Source organism: Nannobrachium achirus (assembly GCF_963921795.1).
Source record: "Nannobrachium achirus genome assembly, chromosome: 11".
Taxonomy (NCBI): Eukaryota; Metazoa; Chordata; class Actinopteri; order Myctophiformes; family Myctophidae; genus Nannobrachium; species Nannobrachium achirus.
The window spans coordinates 25,002,385-25,022,435 of NC_137820.1; the positions used below are offsets into that span (position 1 = coordinate 25,002,385).

At 44.6% G+C, this 20,051-nt stretch overlaps 1 protein-coding gene across 3 annotated transcripts in view; it reads left to right on the forward strand.

Moving 5' to 3' along the window:
- The first annotated feature begins 258 nt into the window (after positions 1-258).
- Positions 259-20,051, forward strand: part of rassf7a (Ras association domain family member 7a) — a 39,226-nt gene continuing 19,433 nt past the window's right edge. For all 3 annotated transcript variants that reach the window (XM_080737395.1, XM_080737397.1, XM_080737396.1), the window contains exon 1: positions 259-698. The gene's annotated coding sequence lies outside the window, so the exon portion shown is untranslated. The remainder of the gene's footprint in view (positions 699-20,051) is intronic.

Here is a 20,051-nt window from a genome sequence, read left to right on the forward strand (position 1 = left end):
TGTAGGGGGGAAAAGAGAATGGGAGATAGATAGACCGAGAGAGAGGGGGGAGGCGGGGGGTAATAGAATTTAGAGAGTCAGAGAGATCATTTTTTTAAGTCAAACAACAGAATATCTAAGAAACAGGAGGAAAATATATTCTGGGAAATAAGAAGACATTTCTACCTGGAAAAGGGGAGGTACCTGTTCTGTTAGCAAGCAGAGAGAGAGGGAGAGAGCTAGACTGAGAGAGGGTGTGTTTCTGTGGGTGTGTGTGAGTGAGAGAGAGAGGCACAGAGCGAGAGAACTCATGCAGTCTCTCAGATCTCTGCTGTGGTGAGGACACCCAGGAGATCTGCATTCCTGAGGCAGTCAGCGAGAGAACAAGCAGGCAGGCAGGCTCACAGGCAAGGAGGGGAGAGAAGAAAGAACAGCCAGACGAGAGGAGAGAGAGAGAGAGAGCAGGGGAACGGCAGCTACCTCACCCGCAGCCAAATTCTGATTGACTCTGACCTCCGCCGGACTTTTACCTCTCCTCTTCTTCTCCCTCTCAGCTTTTTTACTCACTCGCTTCACCCGCTGGTGTGCTCTGTGAAAGGAGGAAGGATTTACCTGAGAGAGCGAGAGACAGAGAGAGAGAGGGCAAACAAGCAGAAAGATCAAAGGAGAAGGGGAAAAGAAAAGACCCTGAAGAGTGAAGTGAAACATTTCCATACCTGGTGAGTGCCAGGGGTTTCTGTGTCCTTGTCAGCTTGAATGTCATTGTTTGAAGTTTTCTCTGCAGCTCGGCTGTTCAGTTTGTGCTGCTGGATGTGTGTGTGCGCACTGGATAATAGTGAGTATTCCTGGACTGTACCCGACGTGTGTGTGTGTGTGTGTGTGTGTGTGTGCGTGCGTGCGTGCGTGCGTGCGTGCGCGTGCGTGCGTGCCTGTGTGTGTTCAGCCTTGGGCCAGCTGTTTGGAGCTGTGTCTTTAAATGTACCTGTTGACACTACTTTACCTGTGTCACCCGGCTACATGTACATATCACCATATATGATGACATAACAGGACTCAAACCTGTTTGGTTGAAACTCAACTCTTTGTACTGTGGTGGGTGTTTGTTTTACCGTATCATGTGTCTGTGTTTTGGGTGAAAACACCTGAAAACAAGAGAGAGACCTTGTTTTCAGGTGAGTGTGACTGTGTGTGTGACTGTTTGTGTGTTGAGCACGCACACGCAAGAGCTCGCGATAAGGCAAGCGCAAACTATCTCTTACATGTCACATGCACGCCGCAGCTCCGTTTACCGTTCGGAGGATTAAAGATTAATTTATGGAGGGCACGGGCAGGGTTCAGCTCAACCGGCTGCTTATCCCCAAATGCATTTAACTGTTGACGTGCTACACATCTCAAACACTAAACGCGCCGCATGGCTAATGCACAAGGCTCGCACAAAGCTTATTTAAACCTTGAACTCATCATCATGCATGGCTGGCATACCAGTTAGCAGCAGGTCACAAATGTCACCGCATGTCAGATAGGGGCGCTCAGAGATGTTGTTGTTGTCACTCGTTAGCCAATCAGAGGCATCCCCTTCGTAATTCTTTCATGTTCCTCTTGATCGTGGGAGCGAACGGCCGTGCCTCATGTGTTATCAGCGTATGTCTTTTTGTTATCTGTGCGTGTGTTTGTGTGTGTTTGTGTGAGTCACAGATAATGTCAGTGTAACGGATGGTAGCGGAGGAGAGAACACGGAGGAACACAAACAAGTTTGAGTTCAGAATTGATCGTCCCTTCACATTCTAGCCCAGGGGTCTTCAACAGGGGGTCCGGGACCCCTAGGGGGTCCTCAGAGTTAAGGTCTTTGCACACTGCTGCATTTTTCGGGACGAATATCGGAGTGAATTTCGGAGCGCGCAAATAAAAAAATCAACCTCACGTTGTGTCAGTCACGTTTGCACACTGCCGCCCGTTTCGCGCACCACTCGGTCCCTTGCTCTCTCTATCTCTCTCTCTCTCCTTGCCCTGAAAAACGCATTTCGCAAGCTTTTTTCTCCCTTTTTATATTAACCACTTGAACCCTAGCGTCCATATTCTGAGAACTTTAGCCAAAAATAGCAGATCTACAAGCTCTAGAGCAGACTAAGTACAGAGTGGTAGGTCAAGTTTATTAAGTATTGACGGTTCTAGTGGTTAAATATCTGAAAACACAAATTGACATGAATCCAAAAATAAAATACACTGATGATCGTGCTGTCAAACAATGAAACTAGATGGAATCTATGAAAAGGTTGTGGGGGGTCCCTGATTCATCTTTCTCTCAAGTAAGGGGTCCTTGGCCTGAAAACGTTGAAGACTCCTGTTCTAGCCACACTGATTTATTTTCACTATTCCTACTCTGTAACTAAACTCCCTCAAATTCATTTTTTTTTTGTATTTTCATTTTTAGAACAAATAGAAATCACCCTCCCCCCTTTTTTTTATTGTAAGTGCGTATGTGTACAGGTGTGTGTGATTATTTGAATTTAATCTGGGTCCCATTTCCCTACAACATTCCACTCAGTCGATAGCGCTGACTGTGCACACATACTTTAAGCAACTTGAGAATCCTCTCACCGAAAGTCAGATAAACAACAGGAAGACCGCAGGTGCCTCATTATTCTTCTCTGTTTCTTTCTTTCTTTTGTCAGTGTGGGAAAGTTCCAGCCGACCTTTTCATTGACATGATGACATCACCCATAACCCAGCCATTGGTCAAATGGCATTGCTATATATACAACACGCTCTGCCTATGTCTGTAACACTGTTGGCATTAAGCTTGCACCTAGAAATCAACATCAATGGCAGTGGATTGAACAGACACATAACAACACTTTTCTTATCATCTTCATTGTTTACATTAGTGTCCAATGTTTCTCTCTCCCTCTCTGTGCCTGTGGTGTTGTCTCACTAGGCCACTACACAGTAGAATCCCCTCTGTTCATTTCACGCTGAGAGCACACAAATGTATTCAAGTGGTACGGGTCCATTTGGTTACATATGTGCAATCTCTGAGTTACAAATGTATGAATTAACTTAACGCAATGGATTTTACTGGGTAGTGACTGAAATGAATAATGCGGAGTATTTAGCATGGAGAGAGTACAGCGTCCTCTGATTGCCGTTGAGAGAGAGAGAGAGAGAGAGAGAGAGAGAGAGAGAGAGTGCGTGTGTTATTCTCTGCAATACACAGAAGGAAAGTGAAGTCACCCCCCACCCAAATGTTCCTTACTCTTTCGTGCTTGTCTGCATGTGGAGCATTTAATAACCACATACTGTAAGCTAGTCCAAACGCTGCACATTCACACAAGTCTCCCTGGGCTTCTTCGTGACGTGAACCTTCCAAGTCATTCATCCCTGGCTGCAGCGAGAATCACATTTATTTCTTGCCCTTCTCCTCGAGACCCAAAAAAATAGATACATAAAAACAAACACAAACACGAATGCACACTGGGCCAGAGTTAATGGGAACGGCAAGGACAGGGTGGCCCGTGTGAGGAAATATCGAAATATCATGTTTTGGCTTCTTCTTCCACCTTGGCGTGTCTTATCCCCCCCACCGCACGCACGCACACACACACACACACACACACTCACTCACTCACTCACTCACTCACTCACTCACTCACTCACTCACTCACTCACTCACACACTCACACACACACACACACACACACACACACACACACACACACACACACACACACACACACACATACTCTCTCACTCACACACTCTCTCTCACATTCTGTGCATATGCTTCACAGCCTGTGCAGTCACTGTGATGGAAGGTACTGTGCTGTGCTGTGCTGTGCTCGTGTCAGATCCATTAGAAATGAAAGCACACTGCGGTGATAAAAGATTGATCCATCCCTTCCTCTCCTCACGTGTGCCTCCCTTACGCCCGGCCCGCACTCATCTTCACTTTCACATGGCTTCTCCTTCGTATATGACCTATCTGGGTTTTTTTTTCTTTTCTTTTTGCTCTTCTCCTCAAGTAACCTTCGCTACTTCTTGTACTTTTATATAGATCAACCTGAGTCAATATGGCAACAACTTTCTTCCTCCCACAGAATACGGTGAAGGATAACCCCTGAATCCGTGTCGGTTATTCAATAACCGGCCCTCGTTGTTTAATGTCACCGGTCTTTTGTAATCCAAAGAAAATGTCATCCACTTTATGAGATTTTCCATGCGCTGCTTTTTGTCTGTCCAGTTCGGACATGCATACCTGCCAGAGAGAGAGAGAGCGCCTGCTCTGCTACCCCAGCCAGGTGTCTCCGCTGTGGCAGCCAGGGGATGATCTGTCGCTGGCTAGCGGAGCCTGGCAGTCAGCCCAGACTGCCCCAGTCTTAAGTTCACCTGTTGTGTTGGGAAGTGAGTGGGGCCAAACGGAACAGAAATGCAGTTAAGTCAGTTGGGTGGCTAGGATTAGGCCTTTCACGATTATTACGTGATCGCCTGATCGCAATTATTTGTGGTAATCGCAGTTATTTTATTCTATCGTCATAATCGTTTCCATGTTGAAAGAAATCGGTATCATTAAGAAAACTAATTATTTCAAGGTTTTAAAAAAGATCCAATAATATTCCCCCCCCCCCCCCCCCCCCTCCTTTTTTATATATCATTACAATCGTATGTGTTTTGCCAATTATTTTGGAATCACTGAGTCAGATTATTTCTCTGTTCCTTAAGGCAAGGGTTTTTCAGTAAATCAAGTTAACCGAGTTTGGCCATGGCACTCCTTAACGCACGTTTGGTATAGTTGTCTTGTCATGTAAGGGCCCGCAGAATCCACCCTGAAAGGACGTGACTCCGCTCGAAGACAATTTTGTTAAAGTAAGTGTTGAATATTTGGGGATTTCCTTTTGTCTTCTGACAGCTTGTCAAGGTGGGGGAAGTTGCTGAAATAATTGACTGCTAAAGGTCTGGGTCAGGTGGGTCATTGAGCAGCATGCAGTTTCCTGGCCTAAATTCCTTCAACAACTCCAGATCAGTGGTTAGATTAAACCACCTACTGTCAGAATATCTTGGCACAGCACGGCTCCCCTCCGGATCCAGTATGTTACGCAGTCCAGCTGACAGTAAGGATTACCTCAGTGAGAGCTACAGTATAACATCACTTCATGCCAAGCTAGTTTTATGGTTATCTACATCTGTTGGCCTCAACCTTTTCAGGTCGTGACCCCCAAATAATCATAGTTGAACTGGGGACCCCCCACCCTGAGAGTTGAGAGTTGAGACGTTAATTACATTTCTGCCTCTTATATTTGACTATTTGGCCAATGTTTAATTTGTCATTTTAGAGCTATTAAAAAGTCCTTAAATTGTCACTGTGTGCAGATACCCTCTATACATTCACACGTTATGTTGGTTTGTTTACTTCTGAGTGAGAAAACAATGTTGCACATGAAGTTAATCATCAAAATCATTTGGGGATCCCCCCCTCTTCCATACTTTTTGATTGTTGCCACTGGGCTGTACGAGGGGTACAGTATGGTATGTCCAAAACTGTTAAACTTACTTTTACTGTTACTGTATGTGTTCCAATGAATCCAATGTAGTTATTATTTAGTCCCAAGCTCTTGTAATTATTTGTCACTGGTTTAAATATAGAACCCACAGACAGACCTTCAACCTGGCATCCCTGTGTTCGTCATGTCATTATTGGTGAAATCTTTCTAAAATGTTGGAAAGCATCACAATGCTTGTAGATCGCGTATTTTCGCTACTTTTGCATGAGTCTGTCATGTGGCAAAGTATAAAATAGGGCATTAACTGGAGCTCAGTTAGTCTGTTCTTGAGAGACTACTATGTCAGTGGTACTCAAACCTTTTCATGTGAAGGACCCCCAAAATGATATGTATTTGGCCACAGACCCCCATCTCAAAATATTCAGTTCCAGGGACCCCCCCAGAAGCAACATTTGAGTTACAAACGTTCGCTTAAAAAATACATACAAAGTCAAAGATTTTGCACACATTTTCACTCGGTGCCGCGCTGTGAGCTTGTATATCTGCTATTTTTCACTGGCTAAAGCATTCAATAATTCTAGGCCTAAATTTAATTCATGAAAACAAAACAACAAAAGATAAACTATGGAGATATAAAGGCTTATGCCTAAATAACAGCAACATGGTAGAGCTGACGGCACTGTCGTGTCGTGGCCAGTGGCCACGGCTAACCACGGTCCTGGTTGTGTTTACTGTGTGCCTCTCAGCTCAACCCATGCTGTCACCATGGCAACGTAAACATCTCAGTTTTGCCTGCCTCCTGGGAAGGGGGGTCATGTGACTCCAAAGTGTGTGAGCAGCGACTGCCGGCGCATGTGTGAGACCGAACGATGGCTCGCTACTGTGCTCAGCCAGCCATGCTGTGTTGACTCTCAGCACAGAGAGTTCTCTATGGGCAGTAAATAACACGGTGCCTCAGCCCAGGGCCCCGTGCGCTGCAGCGATGGGGAGGGACGGAACGGAGGGGGTCAAGACGCCAGTCAGGGGGAAAAGGTGTCTGCCTCATGGGTTTGAGGCGGTAAATCTACCGCCAGCAGGGAATGGAAGCAGGTGCTTTTGACGGTTCTTCCTCCATGTTGAGAGGCAGGGGCTTAGACCTGTTATTACAGACTATGTCTGTACGTGCATGAGTTCAAACACATTTTGGGGGAGGATTCAGTGGTCCCCAGGGGAGGGTAGATCTCTTTTACAGCTAGATCCAGCTGATGGTTGGTTGCTCAGATGGCTTTGATGAGCGCACGGAGGAGAGCTGTTAGTGGTAAAGTTGCTTTGACACTTCGACACTGCTGGACCAGGGGTCAGACCGGTTACCTTCCGACTCCCAGACGGCTTCTCTACCCACTCAGCTTCTTTTTACTTGGCATGCATGCCTGCATGCAAGGACATTCAGGCTAACAGACAGACCATAGCTGGCTGAATGTGTTCGCAGAACAAAGAGAGGTCTATGCCGTGGAGAACAGACGTTCATGGGTGAATTTACTTTGTGCCCCTTTATATCTGTGCATACATACATATGTGCATGCGTGAGCGTGCAGAGTAGACTGCGGGCCGGCATGCCTCCCACAGCGCGATAACAAAGAAACCAAAAACAGCCACTTTTCCCATCCGTAGTGATGAAAAGATAAACCTTGTTCTCAGTGTCATGTTACTTCTGTGTGGTTTTAGCAGGCAGTGTTTGACTTCACAAAAACCACAAACCGTGCTGCGTAGATGTGCCCTGCCCTTCTCAAAACCCCTCCAAGACGTTTGCAGTTTGCATGATCTTCTGCCACACTGTCTGCATTTTTTGTGGTGTGTTTGATTTTGTCTGTCTGTGTCTGTGTTCAGACGTGCTGTTGAAACCTCCTTTCTCTCGGACACTATCATTGGCATCTCTTCATTTATAAAGGCCTGGTTGGAAAACTGCCACCATACATCTCTTCCATGCTACGTACGTGAGAAACCTAGTTACATTCAAACTCGCTCCAGCGATTGGCTGGTCCTTAAGGTCCCCTTTGCTAATTCGGAACTGGGAAAGACTGCCTTTAGCGTTAGTGCACCTGATTCTTGGAATCTCTTGCAACAAGATTTTAAGATGAGTACCCTAGCATCTGTTGGTCATTTCAGGAGTTTACTTAATAACCGTGCATTACAAGTATGTAATTGTTTTAACTGATTGTATTAATTCTGTTTGTAATCTCGGCATCATTGTAAATGAGGATCTCCCTCAATTGATCTTTTCAAGAAATTAAATAAAGGTTGAATGAATGAAAAAAAAACGAAAAAAAAACAAACACTCCACTCTGTGCCATTTGATTCACCCATCACCCCTCAGTCCCTACTCTCACTGGGCTAGTTCCCATGGGCTTTCTGACACCTCTCCCCTATTTGAATTAAACAACCATGTCGGTGCTTGTGTGTGTGTGTGTGTGTGTGTGTGTGTGTGTGTGTGTGTGTGTGTGTGTGTGTGTGTGTGTGTGTGTGTGTGTGTGTGTGTGTGTGTGTGTGTGTGCGTGCATGCATGGGGGAAAGTACCCTGGTGATGACGATGAGTTTGGGGAGTGAAAGGGAGGTATCCGGTGACTAGGGCCTCCTCTCCATAGAGATAATACAGCGCTGTTTCCAAAGGTGCTCCTAGCAGGGATACAAGGAATCTCACCGTAAATCTGCAAAATCCACCTTCAGCCCTTTTCTACCTCTCATCTACCCTCTGCTTTGATAGCAGTGGTGATCTTTACCCTTCCTCAGCATAACGAGAGGTGAGAGGGTTTGTGTGATTATGTGTGTGTGTGCGCGCGTGCGTGGGAGCAGGGGCGTCACACCAAATTCTGGGCCCTGGGTACAAGGATTCACTGCGGGCCCCCCATGAATGTTAACTATTGAAAAATAGCAGATATACAAGCTCACAGCGCGGCACCGAGTGCCGCGCTGCAAGCTTGTAGATCTGCTATTTTTGAAAAATTGTGAAAATGTGTGCAAGAAACCTATGTCAAGGACCCCCAAGATGATATGTATTTGGCCACGGACCCCCATCTCAAAATATTTAGTTCCAGGGACCCCCAGAAGCAATATTTGAGTTAGAAATGTTCGCTTAAAAAATACATATATTCAAAGATTTTCACACATTTTCACAACTTTTCAAAAATAGCAGATCTACAAGCTCGCAGCGCGGCACTCGGTGCCGCGCTGTGAGCTTGTATATCTGCTATTTTTCAATAGATAAAGTTATTAGGGCCCCTCCAACCTTGGGCCCTAGTAACTCAGTCCCACTTTCCTACCCCTTGTGACGCCCCTGCGTGGGAGTGGGACAACTCCCCATCACACTATAAATCAGCTGTATTGAGTGCTTCTTCCCAAGCTTGCAGAATTGCACTGAATGGCTTGATAGAGAGATTCTCGCAGTGTCATGCACCAAAAACAGCAGATCTATAAGCTCACAACGAATTGCGCTCCAACACGTTGTGAACCTTTAGATCGGTTATTTTCTGTGTGCTAGGAGCGTGCAATAAAGTATAAATGTGACTTCACTTTACTCACCAAGGTTCAAGGTTGTACTTTATTGTTACATCTTTTGTACAGGTACATAAGAGTAAAACGTATTTTTGTTTGATAATAACAGCAAACAATATGATAACAGTAAACAACAAAACAAATCAGAACAAATCTAAAAAGATAGTAGTAATAATAATGATTATGACGTAGAAAGATTTGGGAAAAGAGAGTGCAAAAGGCAAAAGTGCAAAGAGAGAATAAAAAGAGCGTCCTCAAAATGTACATGTCCATAAGGTTTGCACTCAGATTTACTGTACTATCATTTCTAGTTTCTAGAGCACATGATTTAATTCAAAACATTCTCATCCCAACATTTGAAACGACTCCGCTTCTCCCAATAGGCTGCATGTGTCTGTTAACCCTGTATGCTTTCCTCACACCGTAATACATAAAGGAAGGTATGCTGCCTGGCTGTTTGTGGGAAAACCTCCCTCTGTTTATCCTTATACAACTTCATTGGGATGTCTTACTTCTTGCTTTCAAGTTTGAGTATGGCCTTTCTCCCCCTAGCCTATCAACACTCTCCTGTTCCGAGGTACTGATTATGTATTTGATTTACAAAGTGCTTTTTATTTAGACTGTATGAGCTGTTTCACATAATGGTTGATGTGGGAACATGGGTGGGAAGTGTGTGTGTGCGCACAACACACAATACACTCATTCTACTCCCTTCGGGCCCTACACATAATACACGTGCACACTAACCAGATTACACAACACTGTTATCATGGAATTAATCTCTCTTATCACAACAAGTGAATCACCTGTCGTCGTTTTTCCACAAGATTTCACATTGTGATGCAGTGATGTCACTTCCATACACCTAGACACACAAACCCTTGGTGCTTGTATTTGCCTGTATCCCTCTCTCCCAGATCCAAGCCTGTTGGCACAGACATTCACTCCCTAGGTAAATATGAGGAGGGTGTGAGATAAGAAGCTTTGCATACCCTTAGCAAAGGAGCAGCGCATGTTGATCAGCGCAACCCGTGGCTTTCGGTGAAACTCTTTGGCAATCGACACTCATAAACCCTGGCTTTTATTATCTGTAGCTGGTGGTTGTAATTGAAACCAGTGTTGAATGGTTAGCTGTAGTATTTTGTGACATCTTGACAGTTTGGGAGGGAACCTAATGGAATGTGGTGCTCTCATCTGTAAAACATTCCTTCTGCAGACAAGACCATCTTTCTCTTGTGGCCTCAGAAAACCTTTTTTTAACTTTCCTTTTTACTATTAGGTAGTCTGTCCAGGCTTCCTCAAATATGCGCACCTGCTCTGTCTCGGCTTGATAACGGTCTTACATAAGCCAAGACAGTCAACTATGGGACACATCACACTATACTCATTACTCCCGGCCAGGCTTCGTTTAAACCGGCTCGGTCCGACTGAAGCTTGGATTGTTGCAATGTGCCGTTCTAAAAGTAGCATTTATTCTGATTTTGGTTGGTCACGCACCGGAAATAGCAGATCTCCAATCTCACAAGATGCCGCAATGTTACACGTTGTGAGATTTTATATCTGCTATTTTCGGTGCACAACACATCAGACTTAATGCCTTAGTTTGCACACAGGGTCCGATTTTCCGCGCGACAAATTAGGACCCAGTGTGCATGAGGTCATAGAGATACCATGTGTTCATTTATTGACATTTTTGTCTGTGCGGAAAATCTGACCCATGTGTGCAAAGGCCTTTAATTCTAATTTGAGAAAGGCAGATACTAGCAACACTCAAAGCTTCAGTCTGACCTGGCAACTAAGTATTTATCAGGCATTACATGGTTAACTTGCCATAATGCAGAGGGTGCATTGTTGCCTACAGCTAGAGTAGGAGTTGGCAAATGGGACTACTATCCATGTGAGCAGTGTCCTAGATGCTTTGGAATAGACGTGCAATGAAGAACAGTATTAATTGTTGGTCAAAATAACCTTTAAATTAAACCATTCCGACATGTCGCCACTCCGAAATTGACTTCTTATTGTCGGAGTGGCGACACTCCCATAGGGGTTAAGTTTAGGGTTAGGGTTAGAGATAGGGTTAGTGTCGGAATGGAGACATGTCGGAGTGGCGGGAGGAAACCAAATTAAACCTGTGCATTGTTTTTGCTAAGTTCTGATTAGAAATCAAACCGCCTGCACTTACTGTAACCCTCAGCTCATTTCAATTCTCACTTGGGCGTCTTAACATAGATTTAGCCTTACAGGAAATAACTGTGCGTGTGTTGGTGCCTAATTACGGAGCCGTTGGATGTAATTTGGAACCTAGTTATTTTTTCTTTTTTCTTTCTTTTCTTTTTTTTTTTGCATAATGTTATTTCCAGTACAGTGATTGCACAGACAAAAGACAAAAAAAAAAAAACAGAGTGAATTATTCATATGAGTAGACGTGGAAAGAGATCCTTTAAATTACTAATGAGCTCAGCCCCAAACCTGTAGCACAGGAGGCCAGGGCACTCCTGACACACACACACACACACACACACACACACACACACACACACACACACACACACACACACACACACACACACACACACACACACACACACACACACTGGAGGATTGAGGAAGTGGCTTGCCTACACTTGCAGCAGAAAGGAAACTATAGGCTATGAATAGACCGTCTCCCATGAAATTTAAGGCGTCCAGATTTACAGTCACATTCTGTGTAAATTGCATCCTTTAAATAGGTGGGTTCACTTTTCAAGCACACATTACTTGCGCCTCAAATGCAGCAGCATCAATTCAGCTAGAGTCAGTCTGTCTGCCTTCTTATTTCCACGGTGCTTGCTGTCTTATTTTCGCCTTTTGGCATTTGTGTGTCTTGTCTCTGTGCAAGCACATGTTATTTACACATGCATGTTGCCATGTGTTTTTCTCCACATTCTGATTAAGTCTTTATTGATCATACTGTTTATTTACATTATAACACAATTAAACACTCAAAAAAGGGTATAAACAAGCAAGAACATTACAGCAGTGTTGATTTTGACAGCCAATTTTGATTTTGTTTTAGTCAGTCTTTTGAATATAATTGCATTTAGTTTTAGTCATCGGAAATGTTTTAATTTTAGTCTACTAACTATAGGATTTTTGTCAACTAAATGTACAGTTGATATTGTCTACACAAATGTATTTTGGCAGGCCTTTGTGGCGTCGTAATGTCTGATTTTACATTTGGTTGCATGCTGAAAATAGCCGTTCTGCTATTTTCAGAGAGCAACACCCGAGCGCAACCAAACATAAAACATTTCTCTCCACAAGTCCCTCCCCAACATTTTAGTCGGAATGGTCAACTAGTTTTAGTCATCATTGCTTAGTTTTTATTTCGTTTTCGCCAGTGAAAAAAGGCAGCCGACGAACATTTTCCGCCATACTGTAGTTTTAGTCGACAAAATCAACACTGCATCACAGTAACACAAGTTGCTACAATAAATAGCAAATAATTGATCTGAAAATGTTTAGAGTTTTGAACATTTGAACAGATTTATCACCTATACTGTATAATAACATGCCCAAAAGGGACTCCAGGGTTAAAGTGGTTAAGGCCGTGATTGCTGGGCCACTGTACACACAGACACATTCCTGGGACCTGTAAGACTTCCAAAGTGTGCTTTTCTTGCCGAGTAGTTATCTATATCTGCTGCCAGAAGGGAATGTGGGTGAAGTATGGTTTGTGGGGGGGTTGCAGGGGTCGAGTGCTACTGTATGGTTAGTGCTCTGTGAGGGGTGGCAGGGGTCATGTGCTATGGTTAGTGCTCTGCAAGGGGTGGCAGGGGTCGTGTGTGCTATGGTTAGTGCTCTATGAGGGGTGATAGGGGTGTAGTGCTATGCGACTGGTGGCAGTGTCAATTAGAGTTGGCAGGTTGAGCCATGAGGCTCATAGGGCAGGAGCCTATCTCCTGTTTCTGTAGCGTGAGGCAGCTTGATGTACTGTACATGTACACCCCTCTGGACATGACACTAGTATGTCACAGGAAGAGTGTTTGGTATGACGCGGACAGGGATCGGACCCCGACCTCCCAGTCTCAGGGCGGACACTCTAGGTTGGGAGTGGGGAGGCCAGTCGTTTTATTTTCAGCATTTTGCTATAAGGGTGAGTGTCATGGGGCAGCCCGTGCTTCATAGAGACTAAAGTGTATAATACAATAATAATAATTAGGGCTGGGACTTTAACTGATTAATTGCGATTAATTGATTACAGAAAATTAATCGCACTTAGTTTTTGCACCACAGAAACTTCAGTTTCGGGCATACTGATCATAGCGATGCACCAACCAAGAAGAGACAGCAAACGCAAAGGGAGAAGTAGCCGATCAGAGCGCTTTGCTTGGCCCAGTGGATGCGAAATTTTGATTTAAAAAACGCACTTGTTGATTCCCTCGTACAACAAAATGTGTTTTACTTGAAAAAAAAATGCTTCTCAGGTCAAATAGCGATGTGCGATTAAAATGCAATTAATTGCGATTAATTAATCACAGAGCCTGTAATTAATTAGATTAACATTTTTAATCGCATCCCAGCCCTAATAATAATACAATAATAGCTACTTCAGCTAGCAATAATACTACAGTACAGAAGCAGTAGGAGTTGGGTTTTGACTGCGAGAGCCCTACATTTGCAGATGGTTCCCAAACTTCTCCACAAAGTTTGATCTGAGCCCCCCATTGCAAAATGGCTAAGATAAACACCCCCACCGCTTAAGTTTCTCTCTTTCTTTTCCAATCCCCACCTGGCTCCCCCTGGCGCAGGCCCCCGTCTTTGAAAACCTGTGGTTTAAGGTGCGTGTGTACATTTGCATGCATGTGCACGTTTCTTGTGTGTGTGTCAGTGTGTGTATGAGAGAGTTGGACTGGGAACGGAGTGATGTGCTCCTTCCCTGGCAGCCAGTGCTGAGTCAGGTGGAGGGTGTATAATTACACATGGTTGCCCATCAGCAGTCTGAGGGCCCTCTCTCTCTCACACTGGCTCCCACCAACAATGCAGGCTCCTGTCTCTCTCTCTCCTGCCTGGGCTCTCATCTGGGCCATGGCTCACAGTGAGTGGACCCTGCCTGGGCTTATAGAGCAGCCAGGGGTTTTCAAAGTGGGTGACGGCCGGGGCACCCTGGGGTGCTGTGACGGCAGTCCAGGGGTGCCGCGAGATAATTTGATAATGTTTGGAATTTATTTGGACACTTGAAAAAGTATTTGGTATCATTTTAAACTTGAAGTACAAAGTTATTTTCAGTCAGTTCTGACCAAAAATGGTTATTATCTCAACGTTTTCCTCGCAACATAATCACTAAAATATCGTCACTGTCTAGTGTCTGGCAGAAACCTTGTATCTCCAAGTTTCAAATGTGTACGTCTTTTGGTAAAGCAATAGCCTGGAGCCAGCCCTGTTCGCTCCGTTCCACGTTTTGTATAGTCTATACGCAACGTGGAACGGAGCGAACAGGCTGGCTCCAGGCTAGTAAAGCAAAGCCCTGCTTCATCATACAAGACTGTCGCACAAAACCAGTGAAAACAGACGATCTACAAGCACACAACGCCTCGCATCACAAGGCATTGTGTGCTTGTAGATCGGCTGTTTTCACTAGTTTAGTACATTTTATAGATGATAAATACAAAACGAACGGTTTTTGACATACAAGGTTTCCACCCGACGACGACAATATGCTATAATCATATGGTGCTGGGAGTGAAAATTATAATGTAGGGGTGCCTCGGGTTAAAAAAATATTAATGGGGTGCCCTGAGACAAAAAAGTTTGGGAACCCCTGTTATAGGGGCCCATGTGCTGTCCTGTACTCTCACTCCGGCGCTACGTTTTAGCTGCTGACTGTGTGGGAGGACCGATGAGTCAGCACAAACAAAGTCCTCTTGTCTAATATGTACACGCCCCTGCTCAATTTCCTACTTGAAATTAGAGTGAGTGGCAGAAATCCAGATAGGAGTAAAGCCTCCTACTTTGTTAGGCTGATGGCGTATTTGCATTTTACGCTTCTATGGCTGTGTAAGCTATTGTGGTCCGCTTCGGTGATGTTTCTCTTGTTCTAAGTCCAATAAAGTTCAAAGTCTCTCTCTCTCTCTCTCTCTCTCTCTCCCTCTTTCTCTCTCTTTCTCACACACACACACACTCACTCTCAATATAGGTTATGCAACTCTCTCTTTGGCTGGTTATTTCTAAAATAGTGAAAATAGACGATCGTACAAGCAACTTGTAGACCGGCTATTTTCTCTACTTGTTGTGCAAATAGACAGTATAGGGCTTAAGCGTTTTTTAACCTGCTGTGTCTCCTGTGATACTGACAGCCACAGGTGATGAGCAGACTCGCTGTCTCCGTTATGGCTGTTTATACTTAACCTCGCTGGTCAGCAAGATTTACTGGACTTAACTACGCTTTAGCCCCGGGGGGCGATGAGCAATCTTTTAAAACTCTTCATGGTCTCTCCACGTATTAACTTCTTGACAAGTTGAACTACTGTGGACGATACGTCTGCCAACGTATTAACAGCCAAGCCATATGTTTTTAATGGGCTTCAGTTAGAGGCTAACTAAATGCAAATTAGGCATTAAGCTATTATTATTATCGTAATTATTATCAGGTACATGTGAACCACGGGCCAATCCTCTCATATTTGCCCTTGATTTGGAGGCGCAGGTGCCCTCTGTGTTAATGAACCACTAATGCAGTCTCGTAGAGATTTCACACTTGAACGAGCCAATCATTATAATGGAGAAGAGAGGGCTGATGGCTACGGTGAAAGATCCCTCTGTGCGAGCGCCGTCGACTAAAGCTTATTACCACTGTTTCTGATTCCTGCGTGACGCGGGAATCATTAGCATCTCAATAAACGGTGAGGGGTCGGGGGTTTGGTGTGTGTGTGTGTGTGTGTGTGTGTGTGTGTGTGTGTGTGTGTGTGTGTGTGTGTGTGTGTGTGGGGGGGGGACTGTTGGGTCAGAGAGCCGGTGGGTCACATGTGTTTGGAAGTTTCGCTCAGAGAAATATTTGCCAAATTAATGTGCTGTGAGAAAATGCATTATTCATCAGGTGTGCCGAGTGCTTCAGTGAAAGCGCCGTTCGCTGGGAACCAAGCAACCGTTCACTCTAATTAACAGGCAGCGTGTCTGGAGGGGCCTGCAGCAGCCTGGCTCGTCCTCTGTGGGGGAACAAACAGCAACACACACACACACACACACACACACACACACACACACACACACACACACACACAAACCTCGTATCTCCAAGTTTCAAATTTGTACGTTTTTCGCAAAGTAAAGCCCTGCTTCACCATGCAAGGCTGTTGCACAAAAGTAGTGAAAACAGCAGATCTGCAAGCACACAACGCCTCGCGGTGCGAGGCGTTGTGTGCTTGTAAATCGGCTGTTTTCACTAGTTTAAATCCATTCAGGCCGGGAACACTATTTAGTGTATTACAGTGCATGTACAGTATGTAGCAACATATTTGTTTTTGTAGGCTAATTTTTGAATAATGTTGTTTTTCAGAAAACTTATAGGTCAGGCCTAAATGGGTTAAATCTTTTTTTAAATGATAAATACAAAACAAACGGTTTTGGACATACAAGGTTTCCGCCCGACAACGACGATATACAAGACTGTCGCACAAGACTAGTGAAAATAGCAGATCTGCAAGCACACAACGCCTCGCGGTGCGAAGCTTTGTGGACATACAACGATTTTGGACATACAAGGTTTCCACCCGACAACGACGATATAACACATACTTGTAAACACACACAAAATGTGCACAGGGCTACCTGCAAAACAAACAGACAGACATATTTCTACAACAAACAAACAAACAAACATGCAGAGGGAGCCCAGTGGACTAGCGGTATTCAGCTGCAGATTGGGGGGATGTGCTACGATGCTTCTTTAAAGTGTAGAGCAGATTTCAAACTATTTTTACTCAGTCAGGGCTGTAAATAACTTTTTCATCCACCCCTGAATTACACTGTTATTTTTTTTAATCTTACATCATATTATGCCACGTAATTATGCACATGTTTCCACCTGAGATAAGGTAGGCTATGTCACGGAGAAATATCAGTTTCCATCAGAACTGAAAATAACGTTATACTTGACGTTTAACCACTTGAACCCTAGCATCCCTATTCTGGGGGGAAAGGTTCACCAAAAATAGCAGATCTACTAGCTCACAACGCGTCGATCTGCTATTTTTGGTGAAGAGAGTTGGCCGTAGATGGAAAAAGAACTCATCAAGTGCAATTTAATCGGGTCTGTTTTACTAAGCATAGTGAAGATGTTGATGTAGTGATATTGATGAATTCCAAATATTATTAAATGATTCTGCTGCACCCCTGGACTGGCATCACGGCACCCACTTTGGGAAACCCTGGTTGAGAGAACAGACTGCTGTTTGATGTTTCATCGAGACCTATATGGTCCAGCTGTGACACTCTATCCACCTTTTATCAACCCCCCCTCCCCCCGTGTCTTTTCTCTAGCCATAAAGAGAGACATTGGCTCCAGCTACAGAGGTTTATGTAGTATAGTTTACAACGTACACACTAGTGTACATTGTAATGTTATCTCTCTCTCTTTTCTTTTCTTTAAACCCTCTGATCTGGGATCTAGTTTCTTCCCTTTACTTGACTGATCACTCCCTGCTTTTTGACCGCCGTCTCTGGAGCCCTGCTGATAATGACATCTCCATGGGCCACATGGTGTCTTCTGGGCGCTGTGGGTGCTGCTTTAGTGGCTCTGGGCTAATTTACTGGGCACCTTTGATACCTTTTTCACTTTGATATCAGATCTGGAACGAGAGCTTCCTGACTGTGGTGAAGCGCACCGGCCGCACAATAAAGATAGGCGAGGGCTTGTCGGTGTCATTGTCTGAAGCGTCTCCCCTAAATGTGAAGACCCTCTAGGTAAGGAGTTGGATCCGGTGTTTTCACGTTAGGGATGGGACGATAAGCGATATTATCGTTTATCGTGATAAAAAACACCCACGATAATTGTATCGTAGAGATTTATTTTATCGTGAAATTGTCCTCCGTCATCATGCACTGGATCAATTTACCTTTTATTTGCTGAGCTGCATATCCGGTACCACTTAAAACCTCTATTGGTAAAATGTACTTATAATATACGTACTTGATATATTCTTTTTTTTTCACTCTCTACCAAATCTCTTTGCCAAAAAATAGCCGATCTACAAGCGCGCTTGTAGATCGAGCTTGTAGATCTGCAATTTTTTTGGCAAACGTTCCGCCCCAGTACAAAGGATTTTGATTACCGCGATAATGTCGTAAGTCACGATTTCTTTGGTCACAATAATCGTGATATGAAATTTTCATTTGGTCCCATCCCTAGTTCAGGCATTAGAAGCACAGACTGAGCCCTGAACTGTTTGACACATTGAGATGACGATGATCTGACCCAAATGGTTGCTCTCAGCAGTGGCACCTGGGACTTTTCAATCAGATTTCTGGAGGCTTTCTTGTTTTATTCGACCAGTGTTTCCCAGATGTGACAAGCACAATTACGGAACGTTATGAATTGTTTAAATGTAATCTATCAGTTATACTTTGTGCAGATTCTATACCCTGTAAGTGAACATTGTGAATGTGCGTTCGTTTTTTCCACACATTCTTCGAAATAGCAAAAATACTCGGAATACAGGTGTGCTTTGCGATTTTGTCTTGCCCATTGTTGTGCCTTGGGCAAGTGTTAAAACCACTCAAATTGTGACAGTTGTTCAAACTCCTGCAAAGTTTTGTTACAATAGAGTTCTCCAATTATTTTTGATTGTGTGTGGGCGTTTGCGTGTGTGTGTGCGTACGTACGTGCCATGGCAGTTTTGCGCAGTGTAGTAGACTAGACAGCCAGTCATATGAAATCCAACAAGAACTTTTTATTGTATTTTTCTGTGGAGGCTTTCCACCATAAAAATCAACTTTGAGTGTAGAACCATAAAATATTGACTTTCCACAAAGAACGGGGTGTAATTGCTGTAGAAAAGGGATAATAGCATACCGTTGCATTATTTATACACTCCTCTAAACTCTGGGCTTGTTGATGCCTTGTTTTCTCCTAGTTAGATTCTGTTCCCCCGCTCGTCTCTATGCACAACCTCCGAGTAACGGCGCTCCGTCTCCATGCCGATGGAAACAACACAACGAGGGATGTAAAGCATGGGGTTATAGAGAGCATGGGGTCCAGGGACCCCCAGCAGGGGGTCACCAGGAAAACTAGACCGCACTCTGTCGAGGTGCCAACTTTGGTCCATGTGCACTCGTAGTCACTTACATAAGAAAACGACAAGTTTAGGGTGATGAGTGCTGTCTGTATGTTTGTGGGTGGGCAAGTTGGCACTCTGGCACCTAGGCTCAGTGTCGTGGGTTCGAGTCCTGATCCCGACAGGCGACGGCCTTTGCCGCATGTCACTCCCCATCTCTCTCCCCCGTTTCCTGTCAGCCTAGCCCTACACCTACAGTCTATCCCTATCAATAAAGGCATAAAAGCACAAACAAAAAAAGGTTAAGCCTTATTTTATTCTCTTATGGGGTTCCCAGGCACAACATATTTTCAAAATGGCTAATCAGTTTGGGGTTCCTTCACTGTTGGAAGACAAAATAATCTGTCTGTGTGGAATTGTATGACTTTATTTGCGCGGTAGTAACACTGCAGACTGAGTGGAGTGACAGTAAAAAGTAAGCGAGCGCTGTTTGTGGTGGTCAGACAGCGAGCATTGCCATCCCGTGCCAGGGAGAGGAGACTGTCTGCACAGCGTGGAGCTACAACAACAAAGGTACTTCAGCAGTGCAGATGGGACCAGGCCGGTTTGTGCCAGCATTGCTGCCGGTCCCTGTATGGGCCTTTTGTCTGTCTCTGGGTAAAGCAGAGTGGCACAGGGGGCACTGGACTCTCCTGGCACTGGGGCACACTGGCCATTGTCCACTAATGGCAGGCAGCGCTGTTATCTATGTGCACTGTGCTCTACCCGGCCAGGGGGGTCGCTCTCTGTAGTGATATTG